At 46.9% G+C, this 16,389-nt stretch overlaps 1 protein-coding gene across 2 annotated transcripts in view; it reads right to left on the bottom strand.

Annotated features, from left to right (window-relative positions):
• The window catches only part of ARHGEF4 (Rho guanine nucleotide exchange factor 4), a 220,061-nt gene that overhangs the window by 24,526 nt on the left and 179,146 nt on the right, over positions 1–16,389 (bottom strand). The window contains exon 1 of one of the 2 annotated variants that reach the window (XM_063337394.1): positions 6,126–6,717. The exons of the other annotated variant lie outside the window; for it this stretch is intronic. The gene's annotated coding sequence lies outside the window, so the exon portion shown is untranslated. Of the gene's footprint in view, positions 1–6,125; positions 6,718–16,389 lie in introns of those variants that run through there. 2 annotated transcript variants of the gene reach the window in all.

Here is a 16,389-nt window from a genome sequence, read left to right as displayed (position 1 = left end):
AAAGCTAAAGCCTCAAACCAGAACCACATTCCTGCTTCCAATACCCCATTGCAAACAAGCCCTCTAACTACAGGAGGCTGAAGCACCTGCTGTCCCTCCTGCAGAACATGGCTTCTTTAGTCCAAATAGGAGAAGATCAACGTATCTCCTCTTTCCAAAAGTTCTCATTTTAGTTGCCTTGACTTCCTGAACAACCCTCCCATAGTGGCCACAGGCTTTTCAGTACAACAAAGTAGTTTTGCAAAAGCAGCTTGGTGCAGAGCACGTTCTGGTAAATCAGGCAGCCATGGGATTCTGCGGTCCCTGGCTCTCCTCTCTCACTGCCTAGTGGAAATCTTATCACTACGTAATTAGATAGTGCTTAGGATAACAAGTCTTGACTCCTGGGCGCTACAGGTGTGAACTGGGATACTAAAAATACTAAGTCGTGACTCCTTGGTAGTCTGTCTTTTCTTAATCTCCTGCTGGAAGATTCCTCACCTCACTTCATTTGGTGAGGTGAGGAAAGCTGTGTTAGGCTGCTGCTGAGAGATCCTGGTGTAGCTCTTTAGATTCACGTGTGATGCCTATATCCAGTGTTTGTATTTCCATACAAAGTTTGCCACAACTCTTCAGACACTCAGCATGCCAAGCCTGGACAAGATCATGATTCAAAACAACCACAAGCAGTCAAACCCAGCTCTACTATGCTGTTCTGAGCCACATTACCACAAAGGCTATAGACTCTGGGACCATAAATAACATTCATGTCCTGCCCCGGCACAGTGGTCACTACAAACCAGCACAGCTTAGTAGAAGACAACATAGTAATTCCATTATTGTGTTGATATCCTAAATGGATGCAACACTGAACAAGCATGAGATTTTTAAGTGTGGATGCTATGGTGGCTTGCTCCATGCCCTGTGTCACCTCGGCTTTGCCCAGCAGCCTGTTCTGGGTAGGAGCTGCTGCAGGAAGGAAGGAGGGGTTTGAAGGCAGCCCCTGTTCCCCCAGCTGGTTGAGGCTCTACTTGCTCTGCCACCAAGGGACAGTAGAGATTCAGGTGCCCAATGTGAAACTGGTGCCCTCTGGAGGTGCAGTCTGGACGGAAAAACATGCTGGAAGGGACTGCGCTAGGGTCTCCCTCCCTGGAGGGAGAAAGGGAAGATGTGGTGCAGAACTCTGCACCAGGCCCTTGTTCCAGAGGGGCCAGATCAGCTGGTCAGCTGCAAGGGAGAGCAAACTCCCAAATTTCCCTCTCCACGGCCCTTCACACCTGACCGACTCCTCTGCTGAAAGGTTCAATGACTTCCTTTTGGTACCTGGGGAGACATTTTTCTTTTAGCATTACCAGCACAGCTGAGCTGACTATCACTCTTACCAATTACAAATGCAGAAGGCTTGCATGCACGCAACAGGATAGGGAACGCCACTGTGGGCCTTCAGCAGCTCCATCCTACTGCTTCAAGTCCCATTTCCACCACTGCCGAACACAGACACAGAGCGGGTGAAGTATATGTGACAACCACGGTCATGCCTGGGGTAATGCCAGCCAAAGAACAGATACAAAGATTCAAATAAGACATAATTTTATTCCAGAGTTTCCAGCACATTCTGTAGTTAACAAGCCCATGGCATAAGTAACAAGTACTCTCCCCTCTTAAAATCTTTCTTTAACCTGCATAATGGGACTTCTTTTGTTGTTTTTTTTCTTTAAATCAAAACACTGGAAGCATTAATTAAAAGTAATTGTTGATGGTATCATCCTAAATGCTTACTGCGTTTCTTATCTGGCCAGCTCATGCCTTAGATTCCAAGAATAAATCACAAAGACAGCAGATACCACATATCACCACAGAAATGAGTTTAGCCTGGGAGAACAAATTAAGAAAAGATACAATCTAAAGCCCAGATCTCCCTTTGGAAATGATGCCTTGGTCTCACTTCTCTTCATAGACGCTCTTTAAACTCGGGAAGCTCACAGTAAAGCAGTAGCAGGGCAAAGCTCTTGTCTGTTAAATGTTCTGATGAACTTGCCCCATACAGGGGCAAAACAAACTGCCCGTGGAGGGCTCGGGGAGCACTACCCTGCCCCATTCCTGCACGCTGCTGTGCCACATGGCTGGAGCACAGGGAAAGGAGTGGGGGCACAGCTCTTACTCTGTACCCCAGGGAGAGGACAAGTCCAGCAGCCACAAAGGGCTCTGCTGACATGACTTGGTCCCTGCAGGAGCAGAGAGCACAGCGGGCACCAGGCACCCCAAGTGCTTTGCAGAGGGGCAGTGACTGCGTGGCTCCCCCTTTCCTGGCCATGCTGCTCCCTCCCTGGGGCTACGGCCCAAATGCCATGGCAGAGGCTGACATTCAGATGACTGCAGGGAAGGCAGTCACAGCCTTCCTGCAGAGCACCCATCTCTCATGTCAATTAGTGCACTGAGAGCAAAGAAAAAAAGCCAACTTTGTTCACTGAAATGCCAAAGGCCTCTCATTTCCCACCATCCTTCTATCACCACCTACAGCCCTTGCACGTGATTCAGTGATCCTTCACGAGCTTTATTTTTCCTGGGCTTTATCGGCCATCATAGCTTCTTCAGCCAAGATCTGAGGCAGGCTCGAATGAGTCACAACTAATATCAGGCTGATTAACGCTTATATGTCAACCACGGCTTCCAGCTGAATGTAGGTATAGGCTGTAGGTGAAGCTGAGGAAGAAGGAAAACCACTGGGTTCCCCATAACAAAACTCGACACAGATACCTCAGGATTAGTCAGGTACCAAACACCTAGACAAACAGTGGAAAGAAAAAATTCAAATTCACCTAACATTAAATATTAAGAGGAAAAATGTTCCCAGGCTCTTAGCAACCAGCGTTAACACCTGTGGCAGGCAGTGTTATAACACATACCTCCAATGTAATCTTGCAATTTGTCTTAGCAGAATTTTTAAATGCAAGAACAATTCTACTTTTTTTGCTCCCAAATATTCTGGTACCGATAATCTGGTGAAATTGCCCTGTGCAGGGGTAATGCAGATCGCCCCATATAGAGAAGGGGGAGGCAGTTTCACCAGGGGTTGCATTACCTTTTTCTGTGACATGCTTTTCTTACAGGTTGTCTCTCACTGTCCCAGACTCCCCATAGCCCTTGAAGAAAAGAGCTCTTTGCTTTAATTCTCTCACAGCAGGCAGGTCTCCTCCTGCTGGGGAAGGCTCGGGTCCTTAGTGTCAACAACTGCAACGTCTCCCAGAGAGGAGAGCCTGCCCTGCAGGAAGCAGTGTGGCAGCTCTGCACCTCAGAGACATTAACTGCCCAAACTCATGTTATTCCTGAGACTTAACATTTTCTCTCTAGTATCAGCAGTGAGCATTTTGGGGCACTGGACCAGCTGTTAGCAAGACACTCCTCCTCCTCCCATTGCATGCACTGGCTGTTTCTGCACGAGCTTTGATGTGTGAAAAGAGCAAGGCCGAATGGCCCTGGCTCCCACAGACACAGCCGCTGTAGCTGGGCAGAGCAAAGGGAACTTTTTGGAAATAAGGATACCCTACCAGGTACGGTGTAGACGTAGTAAAAGTAGGTCAGAGAGAGAAGGGAAGGAGGAGGTTGCAGCGTTTGGGGAGCGCTCACCTGCTCAGAGCAGGGCTGTGCCCACCCCGGGAGCCCACCATTGCCAGGTTTGGTATTCGATCCCTTCCAAACCCAGCAGAGTCCTTTACTGAGCAGCAGGAATAGGGTGTTCCCAAACCAGGCAAGCAGCAGCTAGCGGAGGGTGAATTACTTCATCACCACAAGACCACCTCCAGCTAGCTAATCAATTTTGTGGGTCATTAAATAAAAAGGAGTTTCTGGAAAACTTCCCTGAAGCACCTTCCTAGGCAGAGTGTATCAGGAAGCTACAGTCTCCAGTTCTGTGACAAAAGCCACACAAGGAGTGTTTCAGTAACATGACACTGAGCTAAACAAGATCACGAGTCCCTTCGTGAATCTAGGATCAGTCTTGGCTGGCAGACATTTGTGCTCGGCTTATCAACTGCCCCATGTGGCTTCTATATGTCGAGCCAAATGTTCGGATAATGAATGGAGTCGACCTACTGGATACTCTGCAGAGGTACATGTGTATGTGCAGGCACTGTGAATAACCACAGTCCTCATCTAATATTGGATGTGTTTTGCATTGTTTCAAGATAGGGAGCAGGCGAGACAGCAATAACTGACAGTTCAAGCACATTGCAGGGGCTGCCATGATGCCGAGGCCGGTTGCTGCTCCCACTGCTGTCGAGAGCAGAACACTTGCCCACTAGGTGATGGGTGAGAGCTTCTGAGTGCTCGAGCACTTTCCGAGCCTGCTCAAACTCTGTGCATGAGCTGCCCTCACAAGCAGCTGCCAAAAACTTTCTGTCACTGACACCTATGACCCCAAAGCCATACTTTTGTCCCTCATCTGTCATTTGAAGATGGGGCTATGCTTTCACATCTGTCACTTGTCCTTTCCAATAAACAATCTTTTTTCCACCTGACATCGTAAAGTTATGACCCCAGCTGTAACTAAGACCAAAGGTAAAGTTTAGAGGGGAGAAAAAAGATTTGTTTGAAAGCCAGCGTCGAGCGCTGAGGTTTGCAGTTTTTTTGAAATGGTTACTTCAGAAAACAACATGTACTGCATAGTTCCAGTGGCTGTTTATCACAATGTCTATCTAATAGAGTTAATGGCCTAGTTTGAGATTTTTCATAATCCAAAACTGTTCACATACATAAGAGATTGCCAGAAAGGTGCAGCGAGCTGGGGCCTGCTGCTGCCCCACACCCAGCACTGCAGGAAACTCTCCTCCCAGGGACAAGGATGTTCCATACTCAGATTCAACTCAGAAAGGAGCTCAGCAAGTACAAATTTCATTTCTTTGTGTGCTGAAGTGACGTGGTTTTGTACAACACTGATGTATTACACACCATCACATAAATAACTGGTACAGAGTACATCACTCGTGATGACAGAGACAACATCACCATCCGGCCTTTCTCAACATCAGATCAGACTCCAGGAGCCACAAACATTCAGGTCTCAAAGGACAGCAGTAACTTCAACTACTAGTGCCAGCAAAGGCACTGCCCTCGCGAAAGCTGTACCTAAACTGCAGATTACCTAACACACAAAATGAAGGATCCTGATGAATTTTAAGGACTTGGCTATTTTGCACAGTCTCCGGCACAAATGCAAGCAGTGTCATTACAAACAGTGCACCGTGGCTTCCTTTCCAGTCGGTCTTCCTCCAGGAATCAGTCTCCTTCAACGCCATCAAGTAGAGGGTTGCTCCATTGAGATGCCAATGCTGAAGCCTGGAAGTGCTGTGATGTATAGGGCTGCCAATACAACATTGTTGAGGTGAACAGGCCGGGAGCGAGCGGGCTGCTTTGCTGCCCTTCCCTCCTAATGGGTCTACAAGAGTGCTCCTTGAGTCGCTTCCCCGCTGTGCGTGGCTACTACTGGGCAGAGAGAAACATGCGGCCTGCAAGCCATGTCCTGTGCTGTGGTTCTGCCAGCCATTTTAATACACGTAGCAGAAAAGCACTGATATTTAATAAAGGAAACAGGATCAAAGCCAACAAAACACTCCTTCCACACTGATACAGCATTTATTCAGCCCAAATTCCTGATGCACTCTATTGATCAATCACTTTGGCTAATTGGGCATTACTCACACCACTGCACAGCACAGCGTTCACAGTGGCAGAGCAACGGAGGCATTACGGGGTTCAGCTTCTTACAGCAGGTGTTTACATGTAGCAGGTCCTTGTGTAAGGGCTCGATATAGGACGACTGTCCCTCTGCAAACAAAGCAGCAGCACTTGGGGCTTCTCCAGGGCTGAGAAGTGCTACGTATAGGCACAGTATCGTCATCATTAGGAATCGAGGCCGATTAGCGCCACGGAGAGCGGTTATGATTAAGCAGGTTGGCTCTGTTACCTCTTTCCCTTTCTCTGGTTTAACGGTGATCCAAACCGCAAGGCACAGGTGATGACAGGAGGAGAGTGAGGGGAGCAGGGTGGGGAAGGAGGTGATGATTAAAAAACAAAGGAGGGGTACTCTGAGACACACAGTTACCGTAACGGCAGACAAGCAGACCAGAGGCAGACAACGACATGCTGACCTGCTGATTTGTTGCCCAGTCCTGGAAACCCCCATGCACCACACCACTACCGGCAGTCCTCCTTCAGTGAAATGCCAAAAGAAACATCAGCACCACGTTGACGATGATGAGGAAGAGCAGGATGACAAAGACCACTACCCGCTGGGTCTCTGGGTTCATGTTGCAGCGGAGGAAAGTGTGAAGTGCACTCCATTTGTGCCTGCTTCGGTCGGGGACCTTTGCCATGGCTTCAGCCCCCGGAAAAAAATGGGGGGAAAAAAAAAAAAAAAAAAGCAGCAGGCTCGTTAAGTGAACGCTGTACAGCCCACAGCAGGGGCACAGATGGGGGCAGAGGGCTGTGAACAAAAGCTGTTTTGCAGCGCTCAAAAGCAGAAGTCTAAATGGTTCGACACAGCCATTGCTGGCACTGCACAGCACGTGTGCCAAAACGCCCCCTCCCCACCCCCTTATCTCAGGGGGATGCTTATCAGCACATCCGTGGGTTTCCACATCTTCTTTGCCGAAGGAACCGTCGCCATCGCTTTAGCAGAAGGAAGACATTGAATTCCTTCTTGCAGAAAGCCCGAGTGTGCCAGAGCACTGCAATCCGGGCTGCGATATTGGCTTTCCAGAGAGCGGCTCAGCTATTTGCTGGGCGCCGTCTCCAGGATACATGCAGGCCTTAGCAACGCGCCAAGCCCAGCCCGACGTGGCGGTGTGCAGGGGAGGCTTTTAAGGAGGGTCAGGAGTGGATTAGGTGGCTGCTTTTTTAAATCCTTCCACCCGCACTAAGAGCGTGCCAGCAATAGAGACAAGTCCTGCCAGGAGGCAAATCCCACTGCACCGGTTGGGGCTGGGGAGATGCCACCCTCTGACTGGGGGTCCAGAAGTGGCTCCTGTTGGACTCTGCCATCTACTTCCCGGCAGGATCCTGGAGCCGGAATGTCTAAAGGACTTGGCTGCCTCTGCCAACACCTCTGTGGGACTGAGGCACTTAAAACCCAAATCTCTGCAACCAGAAAACCTCTAGTCAGTCCTGTAGTGCCCTAAACATGCTGTTATGAACTCATCCTTTTGCTGCTGGACTGTGAAGTTCACCAAGCATCAAGCTGCCTGGGGAATGCTCACAGATGCCCCAGCCTAAACACAGCTCCCACCAGTGTCTGATCAGGATGAAAAGACACTCCCACTTGGAAAAGTCAGGGATGGTTCTTGCAGAGCACCCATCACGGACAGGCTCTTTGACAACAGTTGTAGCCCTTTTCTTTCCTCTAGCCAGCAAAGTGGAGCCCACCACTTACTCAATAGCCAACAGTAATAGCACTCCGCAGGAAAGGAAGAGGAGGACCCAGTATTCAGGACCTTCATTGACAGGAGGTAATTCCACATCTTCCAGTTCTCACAGGCTCACCCCACACACAGCCCCTTGTGAAACTGAGAAATAGGAATCCAGCCCCTGGAGGTAGGGCGAGATGATACAGTAGCCAGTGCGTGGAGCTGGGTGCAAGGAGGATGACTCTGCACTTTACCCAATAGTTTCAAACATGGAAAAAAAAATATCTGAAAACCCAACATGTGTATGTTTGTGTGTATACACACACACACACGCGCACACACATTCCTAGGAGCAGGAACCAGAATTCATGGCTCCCCCCTTAAACCTACTAACTGCTAAACCCCTGTGGTAGCATCCATCTCTGGGAAGGGCAATGAGGGAGCAGCCACCTGACGTGGGTATGAACAGAACGCACTCAGCTGCTCTCACAATTGAAAGAACGCATATAAAAAAAAAGCTGTCTTTTTTCAGGTATTAGCACATCAATGCCCATAATGTTTCTTGAAGATCTGTACAGCTCCTGTATGTATCCTGGAACACAGCAGGCGAAAGATTTAAAAGGGAGAAGGTTTAAGAGTTATAGTCTGGCCACGTACTTTATTTCATTTTATTTTTTCCCAAATTGTGCTAACATCTGCAGGGGTTATATAGAAAGTACTAAGCAGTCAAACAACTTCCACTGTCTCCTTATGCTTCTGTAGCATTTAAGATATCTGTCTTTTTCAGCCATTATAAAATCAAGTCTAGAATTATTTTAGTTTGCTGGTTTATGAACTTAAAGATCCTGCAAATTGCCTTGCAACTAGCCTAAATATAGAACAAGGGGAATAATGTGTAGGAAGAGGGCTTGTGCTCTCAGTGAAGCTTCGAGACCTGATAAGCAGAACTCCACATACAAAGGAAACTACTGGGATCCACAGGCTGCCTGAGCTCCCAGGTGGTTTTGAGTTTTTGGCCTGCATTTGCTTAATGGCTTTGAAAAACCAATTCTCCCCGCCATACGCACCACAGCATAATACATAGACCCCCAAGCTTGCAGACTGCAATTTAATGAAAGTACTTCAAGTCCACAGTTGACTCTCATTGCACTGTTCAACTCCTGGGCATTCTGCAAATCCTGTGTGGTTTTGAAGGTTTTTCATGAACTGAGTTTAGGCATAAGCCACCATAAGTACCATAACTACCATAAGTAGTTGTGAGGGACGTGGATCTTCAGGAGAAGCTAATCATTGTGAATGGGAAGCATGATCACACATGCTTCTTTGAAACCTGCACAGCAACTACCAGCTCCTCTAGTCACTTAGTTACACAGAAAAGAAATCGATATCAACTCCAGTGACCCACCAAGATGCACACTGGTGAGTCAGGCTGGCAGAGGTGTGCTGTTGGTGCCATAGGATACCGGGCAACTTCTAAAATCCATGATGATGTAAACCTCCAGTAATCTCCTGAAATCTTTGCCACTCGTGAACATGCTCGAGCATTGGAAGGTGGAAGCACAGAAACTTTGACTGAATATCTATAAAGACATCTTAAAGGGGAAAGTAGTTTACTTCTTGGACGCTGCTCAGAGACTGCGTGGAAGGAGAAGTTGGGAGAAACCGATATCAAGATGAAAATGCAGAAAAAAAAGATGCAAAATTGTAATGGAGGGTATATTTTCACCTAACTTTGCTGGAGCTGTCTCTAAGAAACATCCGAAGCCACAGCTATGCCCCTTTGCTTTTCTGATGTACAGACCTAAGTGCCCTCCTGCACTACATTGCCTGGGGACATATAACATGTTTACCTTGCGTACATCTTGGAGCATTACGCAATTACCGTTAAGTTGAAGTAACCCTTCTGACCCCACAGTGAATAAGCAAGCATGAGTAGAAACTGGTCTCGACAAGGACAAAGACTGCAGAGTGACTCTAGCTGTGACCTGGCTTTTGTTTTCTCCCCCCGCAGTGAACCCCTCACACAGTCCTTCGCAGCGTCTGCGCATGGGGGAGTCACTTCCATGGTAACTCCAAGCGTTTTGGCAGGGGGAAGGGGGGGAGCTCTCTAGCTCCTGCCACACGCTGCTAAACACCATGTGGCATTTTTCTATGACAGAAATAAAGCCTCATTCTTATTCCTTGGTGATCAGACATGCTTCTGTGGTAGGTGGCATCAGCCAGAGATGAAATAACTGAAGGTTTTACCTCGTGGCTTGTAGTAGAGTGGGATTTAGTTTGCATAACTATCACTGAGGGAGTATATTTCATGTAAGCGTTGCACAGTCTTCATTGGAATCTGATTTGCAATTGTAATAATTTACTTCCAAGCCTCCCTCTAAGAGCCGTCCTCAGCCAGGACTGCACCAAGGGAATAGCGCTGCCACTCAAACGGTGCAAGAGGCGAGCGCAGAGCGGCCTCGACGGCCTGATCGCACTCAAAGCCACGCTGGAGCTACAGAAGCTGATCAGTGACCAAGCCTTCAGGGAGTGAATTACTCAAGAACCCCCAGTCTCATATTAGATAAAGCAGAAATGGAAAGACACCCCTTTGCTTCTCATCAAAATGATACTAATTATTATCCAGCCCTTACTCATCACTTTGCTTGTATGTGCAGCGAGAGGGGCCTAAGCTTTTGAAGACTGTATTAGGTGACAGTTTTAGGAGTGTAGAGACAAACCCACTTGTCTGCCAAATGAAAAGAGCGTTTCAATATTGTAGCAGCTGAACTAGGAACTGAAAAGCACACGTACATAAAGGTGAAAAATTAATAACTGTAATAAGCAGCACAGGTGCTTCAGTAGAACAAGCAAATAAATAACTGAGGAGATGAGCAGTGAAGTTATATGCAGTGCCCTGGGAAGGCAGAGAGCATGTGCCCCAGCGGAGGCCCCCGAAGGCAGCCGTGCCGAGGGAGCAGCCCTGCCGCCAGCACCTTTCCCCTCTCACGAGAGAACCAACTCGGAAAGGAAGGCTCTGACCAGTAAGCTAGATTTCCGCTAAAGCACATTTCCAGGACTTCCTATACGTGACTTTGCACCAACAGGGATGTGCTTGCTACAAGTACAAGACAGAAAACACAATTCAACTCCTCTTAAAGCTGAGGACACATTAGTATTGTAGACACAAATAAACTGTGCTCTAAAAATCACTAGAGGAAAAAAGAATACTCTTCCTGGGTCATTTATCAACACCCGCTCTCCGATGAGGTGAAAAATGTGTCAGAATATTAACAAGTAATAAAGACAGGAGAAGAAGTGCTAGAATTGAGCCTGGATTAGGCCCATCTGACCCAAACACATAGTTTTTGCCCCAGCCACACTGCCTTATTCTCTGTGTGGGGCACAGAGCGTGGGCAAACCAGGCAGGCAGCTCCGTGGTGTGTGTGCCCGCTCTGTTCATACCATGCGAACACAGCACTGAGTATGCAAATACTAACTTCTTTACAAGTTTTCCCGAGCTGTTCCTAAATCAGGTATCTTCTAAGGTAGCACTACTCTCTCTTTCTACACCAATGAAGCCACAGACGCAAATACAAACTTCCCTGTCCCTCTAGTTGGCATCACTGGCTGGCTGGATGCTGTGTACACAGAACTACAGAGGAAAAGAACATGTTCAGCACACGCAGAAAATTTCTATGGTTCAACAGCACAAGTAACAAATTTCACCTGGATCAATATGACTGGTTTTTTGCCCCCTCCCCCCACTTTAACCTTTCTTTAACATAAAAATCACCAAATTATTACTGCCCTTTTCACAACACTGACCTGTTGAAGAGTTTCTTGGGGAATAATTTTCTATTAATTTTTATTTTTTTAACTGGGTGATGAAAATACTTCCACCTAATAACACTGCGGTGATCAAACCATTTCAAATGCATCTTTCAAAAAAGAATCCAGGCTATGAGTGGACATTCGATGGACAAATTTCTACTCGGTATTCAGTTCAACAACTGAAAACAAGGCCTGAGAATGAAACTGTGAGAGGGGCAAGAATTGCTACCTGCAAATCAATCCATGAAAACCAACTTTCCTTAACACGCAAATATCCCACTCTCACATTCTGCCCAGCATCCAAACTAAGCAACTATCAACCCTGTTATGCACTGAATTAACCCTCAGCAACAACTGCAGCTAGCACCTCCCGAAAGGATGTCATTCACTATTGAGCCACGGCCAGAAAACATCAGAACAAGTACGGCTTCTTAAAGCGCTTGTGATCACATATTTCTAAAATGGAAAACAGTCTGTCAAAGGCCCACAATTTGCTGTGAATTTTGCAGTGTGTAACACTGTGTTACTAGAGCACAGTTACTCCCACTGCATGTTTCTCCAGCTAGTACTGCATCGTTTAAGCCCACACAACTTCTACAGCCAGTACTCCCCAGGACAGTTTACTCATCTCATACTGCCAAAACTTTACAAGTCGTTCTCCTGCTTGAGTACTGAGATTCACGAGATAATTATCAATGGAAAGAAAACTGGCCTGACGGTTTCTTTGTGTAGTACATAGATTAAGGCATGGCCACATCGGTACACTGCAAAAAAAGCAGCCATGTAGAGGCCGCCCCGACAATTAAAAAAAAAAAAAAAAAAAAAAGCCACAACAAAAAAACCCGACAGAATCTGCTTAGCAACCAGTCTTCTGCTTTCAGACTCTACTAAAGATAGAAAATCTCCCAAGCTCTTCTAGATCAAGTTTTATTTTCAAGAGCAGCAACAATCACTATTAACAAGTTAGAAGCATCTGGGAATTACTGTCACGGCCTAGAGCTCTGGTGTCAGAGGAACCGTGTCGCTGCTGTGAGCCACGTACTGACACAACACATCCCACGGGCTTGTGTGAGCTGAGGCAACGGAGCTTCCAGCATCACACACAGGAGATGACACATTTCCAGGGTGGGCTGGGCTAGTGCTGGGCATGCTTTTTAGGTTTGACTGAAGGTGGAAAACTGTCTCTCAGTACTGAATGGCAAATGACAAGCAAGGGATACAGACAGGAATGACCTGCGAAACAAAGCCCAGAGAAGCTGTGGATGCTCCATCCCTGGAGGTGTTCAAGGCCAGGCTGGACGGGGCTTTGAGCAGCCTGGTCTAGTTGGAGGTGTCCCTGCCCAGGGCAGGGGGGGCTTGGAACTAGATGATCTTTAAGGTCCCTTCCAACCTAAACCTTTCTATGATTCTATAAAACGAAGCACGTTACGATAGATGTGGTGGAGCAAGGAACAAGCAGAGAGAAGCAAAGACAGGCTGTCACAATCCATGCAATAGCCTTGGAAAATGGATCTTTTCAATGCAAGATTGGACACAGACAGAACAATGGATGCTGTATTAATGATGCTCTGAAATAAAGACAGGCTGAATGGGATGTACAGTAAGATGGCTGGATAGGAAAGGAAATGCTGCATCTTAGAGACCTGGCAAGATTAACAGCTTGAATGCAATAGCCAGAAAGGGGTCAGAATAGAAGATGACACTCTCATTACAGAAGTGAGGAACAAGAACAGACAGGGTGGCAACAACATCCTTAGTGACCGAGAGAGGTGTTCAGGAGGTCCTAGAATTTATTTTTAATGCCTTTTTTTTTTTTTTTCTTCACTAGCCTGTTTTTGAGCTGAAAATTTGACAGCCATGGGTAGCACAGAAAGACAAGGAGTGGTCTTCATTTGGGCACTATGTGTGCTGGAACAGAGAAATAAGGGAGAAGCAGAGGCACAGAAACACTCCGAGACAAGTCAGGAAAAGGAGTGAGGGAACAGGCATGGGCAGAGCAGTGGGACCTGAAGCAGGTGAGGTCAGAGGAAGCCACAATGAAGTCAGTGAAAACAGACAAAGTGGGTGAGGAGAAGGAGATTAATAACAGTGTAAGGTAAGTGACAAGATGAATGTGTTGACTAACATGGGGTAGAGGAAGACGCATAACATACAGAGTTGAAAAAACACTGAAAGATAATCCCTGTAGGAGTTTTTAAGAGAGATGGCTGGAGAGGGGAAGGAACAGGAGCAGGCTTTATTTTTTGGTAGTTTCTAGACCATAAGACTTCTTTCTTTCTGACTATACAGGAGTTTTCAAGAAAGTCATATAGTTTTGGGCTGTCTGGCATATTCTGTTGAGCCCATACATTATAAAACATGAGTACAGGGTTCCTTTCGCTGTCATCTTTAAAAAACGTGTTTGGTTGCAGAGCAGTGTTATGACACTTTTCCAACTCCTCAGCCTCCTCACCTCTTACAGAATACATCAGCCTTGCGGATGCAGAAAACAGGGAAACTGCTTACAACTAACATCTCTGTAAAGTTCTTCCAAGATGACATATAATAATGTTAATTTGAGAATCCTCCTTCACTGTCTTCTTATAGAATTAAAGGAGCCATAGGAGGGCTGGGGAGAGCAACAAGCTCCATGGAGTACAAGAACAGCTATGAGAGTGTAAGAGACATACATAAGATGTGTATAAGAAACAGGTAGACATTTTTATGTCCTACACAACAGAGAAGCAGGACAGAAATTTCACAGGGCCAAGAGGCCTCCTGAGGCCCTTTTTTACTGATACCTCTGTTTTAGCCAGCAGGCCAGAAAAAATGAAGCAGAACAACGCACCTCAAAGAACGAGGCTTGACGGGCTGTTCCCCAAGAGCCTGCCCCATCAACCAAGAAATTAGTAACAATCTAAGACGCAGCTCAGAAGCAAACTTGGCAAGTGGCTTTCAAGATGATCAGCAGGGCAAGGAAGGGAAATTGATAGCCCCAACACTAAATCAACAGGGTGCCCCTCTGCTATACTAGCAACGCATCCGTTAGGGACAGAGGAATGGGAAAAAACAGGACATTCAGTCCATACTGGATAGCTTTATTTTCATAAAATCTGTTGACATAAAGACTTGCCCATGACATGTCAGTGGAACAGCCAGAAGCAGGAACCTCTCTCAAGATCATAGATAAAACCAGCTAGAAGTAGGATCAAAAAAAAAAAAAAAATAACCCCATCAACACCTTTCTAGGTCACTGTTCCCTACAACTGCACCTGCCCCTCAACCCAAAACTTCAAGAAAGAAACTGCACTTGAGGTTCAACTGCTGTAGACCAGCACAGCTCTACTCCTGTCCTCCAAGGCCCTGATCACACTCCACAACTCCATGCAAATCTGCCTGAAAAGTATGTGCCACATGGAGGTGGGCCAGTCAGTCCCCTGCTGCTGGGGACAAAGGCCATTCTGTTCGCCTGCCTATGGAGCGCGCATGTGTTCAAGTGTGGGAGTCGTGGGGTTAATGCAAGTAACATTTCCTCATTCTGCTGCAAGGAGCAGGCGTATGACTCCCCAGGGCATGCCGAGGGCACCCAGCGAGGGCTGGCACCCAGCGAGGGCTGGTCCCCAGTGCTCCAGAGGGAGAGGAAATCTTTCCATGAGCCTGAAGAAAAGTGGGGTTGGCACTTCAGCAATTTCGTTTTCTCGTTGATCTTTCTTCCCCCTGCAGCTCCCGCAGTTTTGCTGCTTTTATCAAAGTGGTAATCTAAAACTGCAAGGAATATGCCAATGCCTTCACTGCATTAAAGCATGGCTGAACTTGCTGCTAACTCTGCCCCCAGTTTACTAAGTGTAGGACAAGGGGCCTTGGGTCATAGGACAGGGCTGAAGCCAACAGGGGAGAGCTTTGGAGGGATTAACAGTGCTCTCTGAAGGGCCAGAAGAGTCAGGAAGGATTTTATTTTTCCACCACAGGGTTAAAATTATTCTGGGGATTAGGAAAAAAAGAAAACTTTGCAGAGAGGAGCTTCTCTAAATCAGGATTTGAAGAGAGGAGAACGAATCTAAGAAAAGTTCTGATATCAAAACCATGCTGAGAGGAAACTAAGGCATGAGTATGGTATAAAGCCAGATATGTTCACTCCTCTGTCTCTATGCAAACACTTAAACCTGGAATAACCTCTACGCTAACCTTTACCCAGCATTCCTACTCTGTTACATTCCTTCTTTATCTGCTTCGCTCAGCAAATCTTTGTACTCCAATATCCATTTTGTTATTGCACTGTTATCCATCACAGGTGTTTGTTGAACTAGCAAACTGGGGCATGGACATCCCAAAAACTATTTTTAAAATAAAGACATTGACAGAGCGAGTTGTAACAGCAAGATTCTGCAAAATAGACTTGTCTTTGCACACGATCAGGCTACCATTTCAAGCAAGAATAACTGCAGTTTAATTTATGCTTCACTTCTGAAGTCAAATCTTAGAAGGGGTGCAAATATTGCAGTGCTTCTAATGCTCCTCCTCCCACAGAACGGCAGTGGAGAGTTAGGTACCAAACCAAGGATTCCCTAAAGCCAAAGAAGGAGCTCCCAAGGATAGCTGTGAAATACATCAAGGACAGGGGCAAGTTCCTTCTCTGTATCAGACAGAGGGCAGGTTTGAAAGCAAGGCTCGCACTTTACACATGAATGGTGAAATCACTCATCTTCGTCTGCTCACAGGTTATCCTTGGCTGTTGCACGGGGCCTGATCGAGTGTGTGCACACCACAGTCAGGTCCTGTAGGCAACACTGGTTGAAGGGTGGCAGACCAGAAGCCTGTGACTGGGTGCCTGTGAGAGCCTTCAGCAGGTAGGGACCACCAGGACCTCAGAGGGTTAGCGCCTGCCTGCTACACTAACTCAAGTGCAGCAGAGCAAGGGTTTGAAGATCTCAGTGGCGCCATGTACTAGAAGCGTCAGGCAGGAAGCCAACACGTTCTGCGAATGCAACCCTTAGCCATATAGCATATGCCACCGATACGGATTAAAAGAGCTTTTTTAATGGGATGCCAAAGTATTGGAAGTTGGTTGCAGCCTTCACCATAAACAGACAAACACCTCTTGGGATTAGCATCTGTAGACACGCCATGTTTTCTTTAAGTGGTGTGGAGCATCAGACAGAGTTCTGGGAACCCAGGGATACACTGGATAAAATACAGGCAGACCTTGAGATGATTTGGC

Source organism: Chroicocephalus ridibundus, chromosome 6 (assembly GCF_963924245.1).
Source record: "Chroicocephalus ridibundus chromosome 6, bChrRid1.1, whole genome shotgun sequence".
Lineage (NCBI taxonomy): Eukaryota > Metazoa > Chordata > Aves > Charadriiformes > Laridae > Chroicocephalus > Chroicocephalus ridibundus.
The sequence above is the reverse complement of the archived record's forward strand: the minus strand, read 5'-3'. Positions and strand labels throughout refer to the sequence as shown.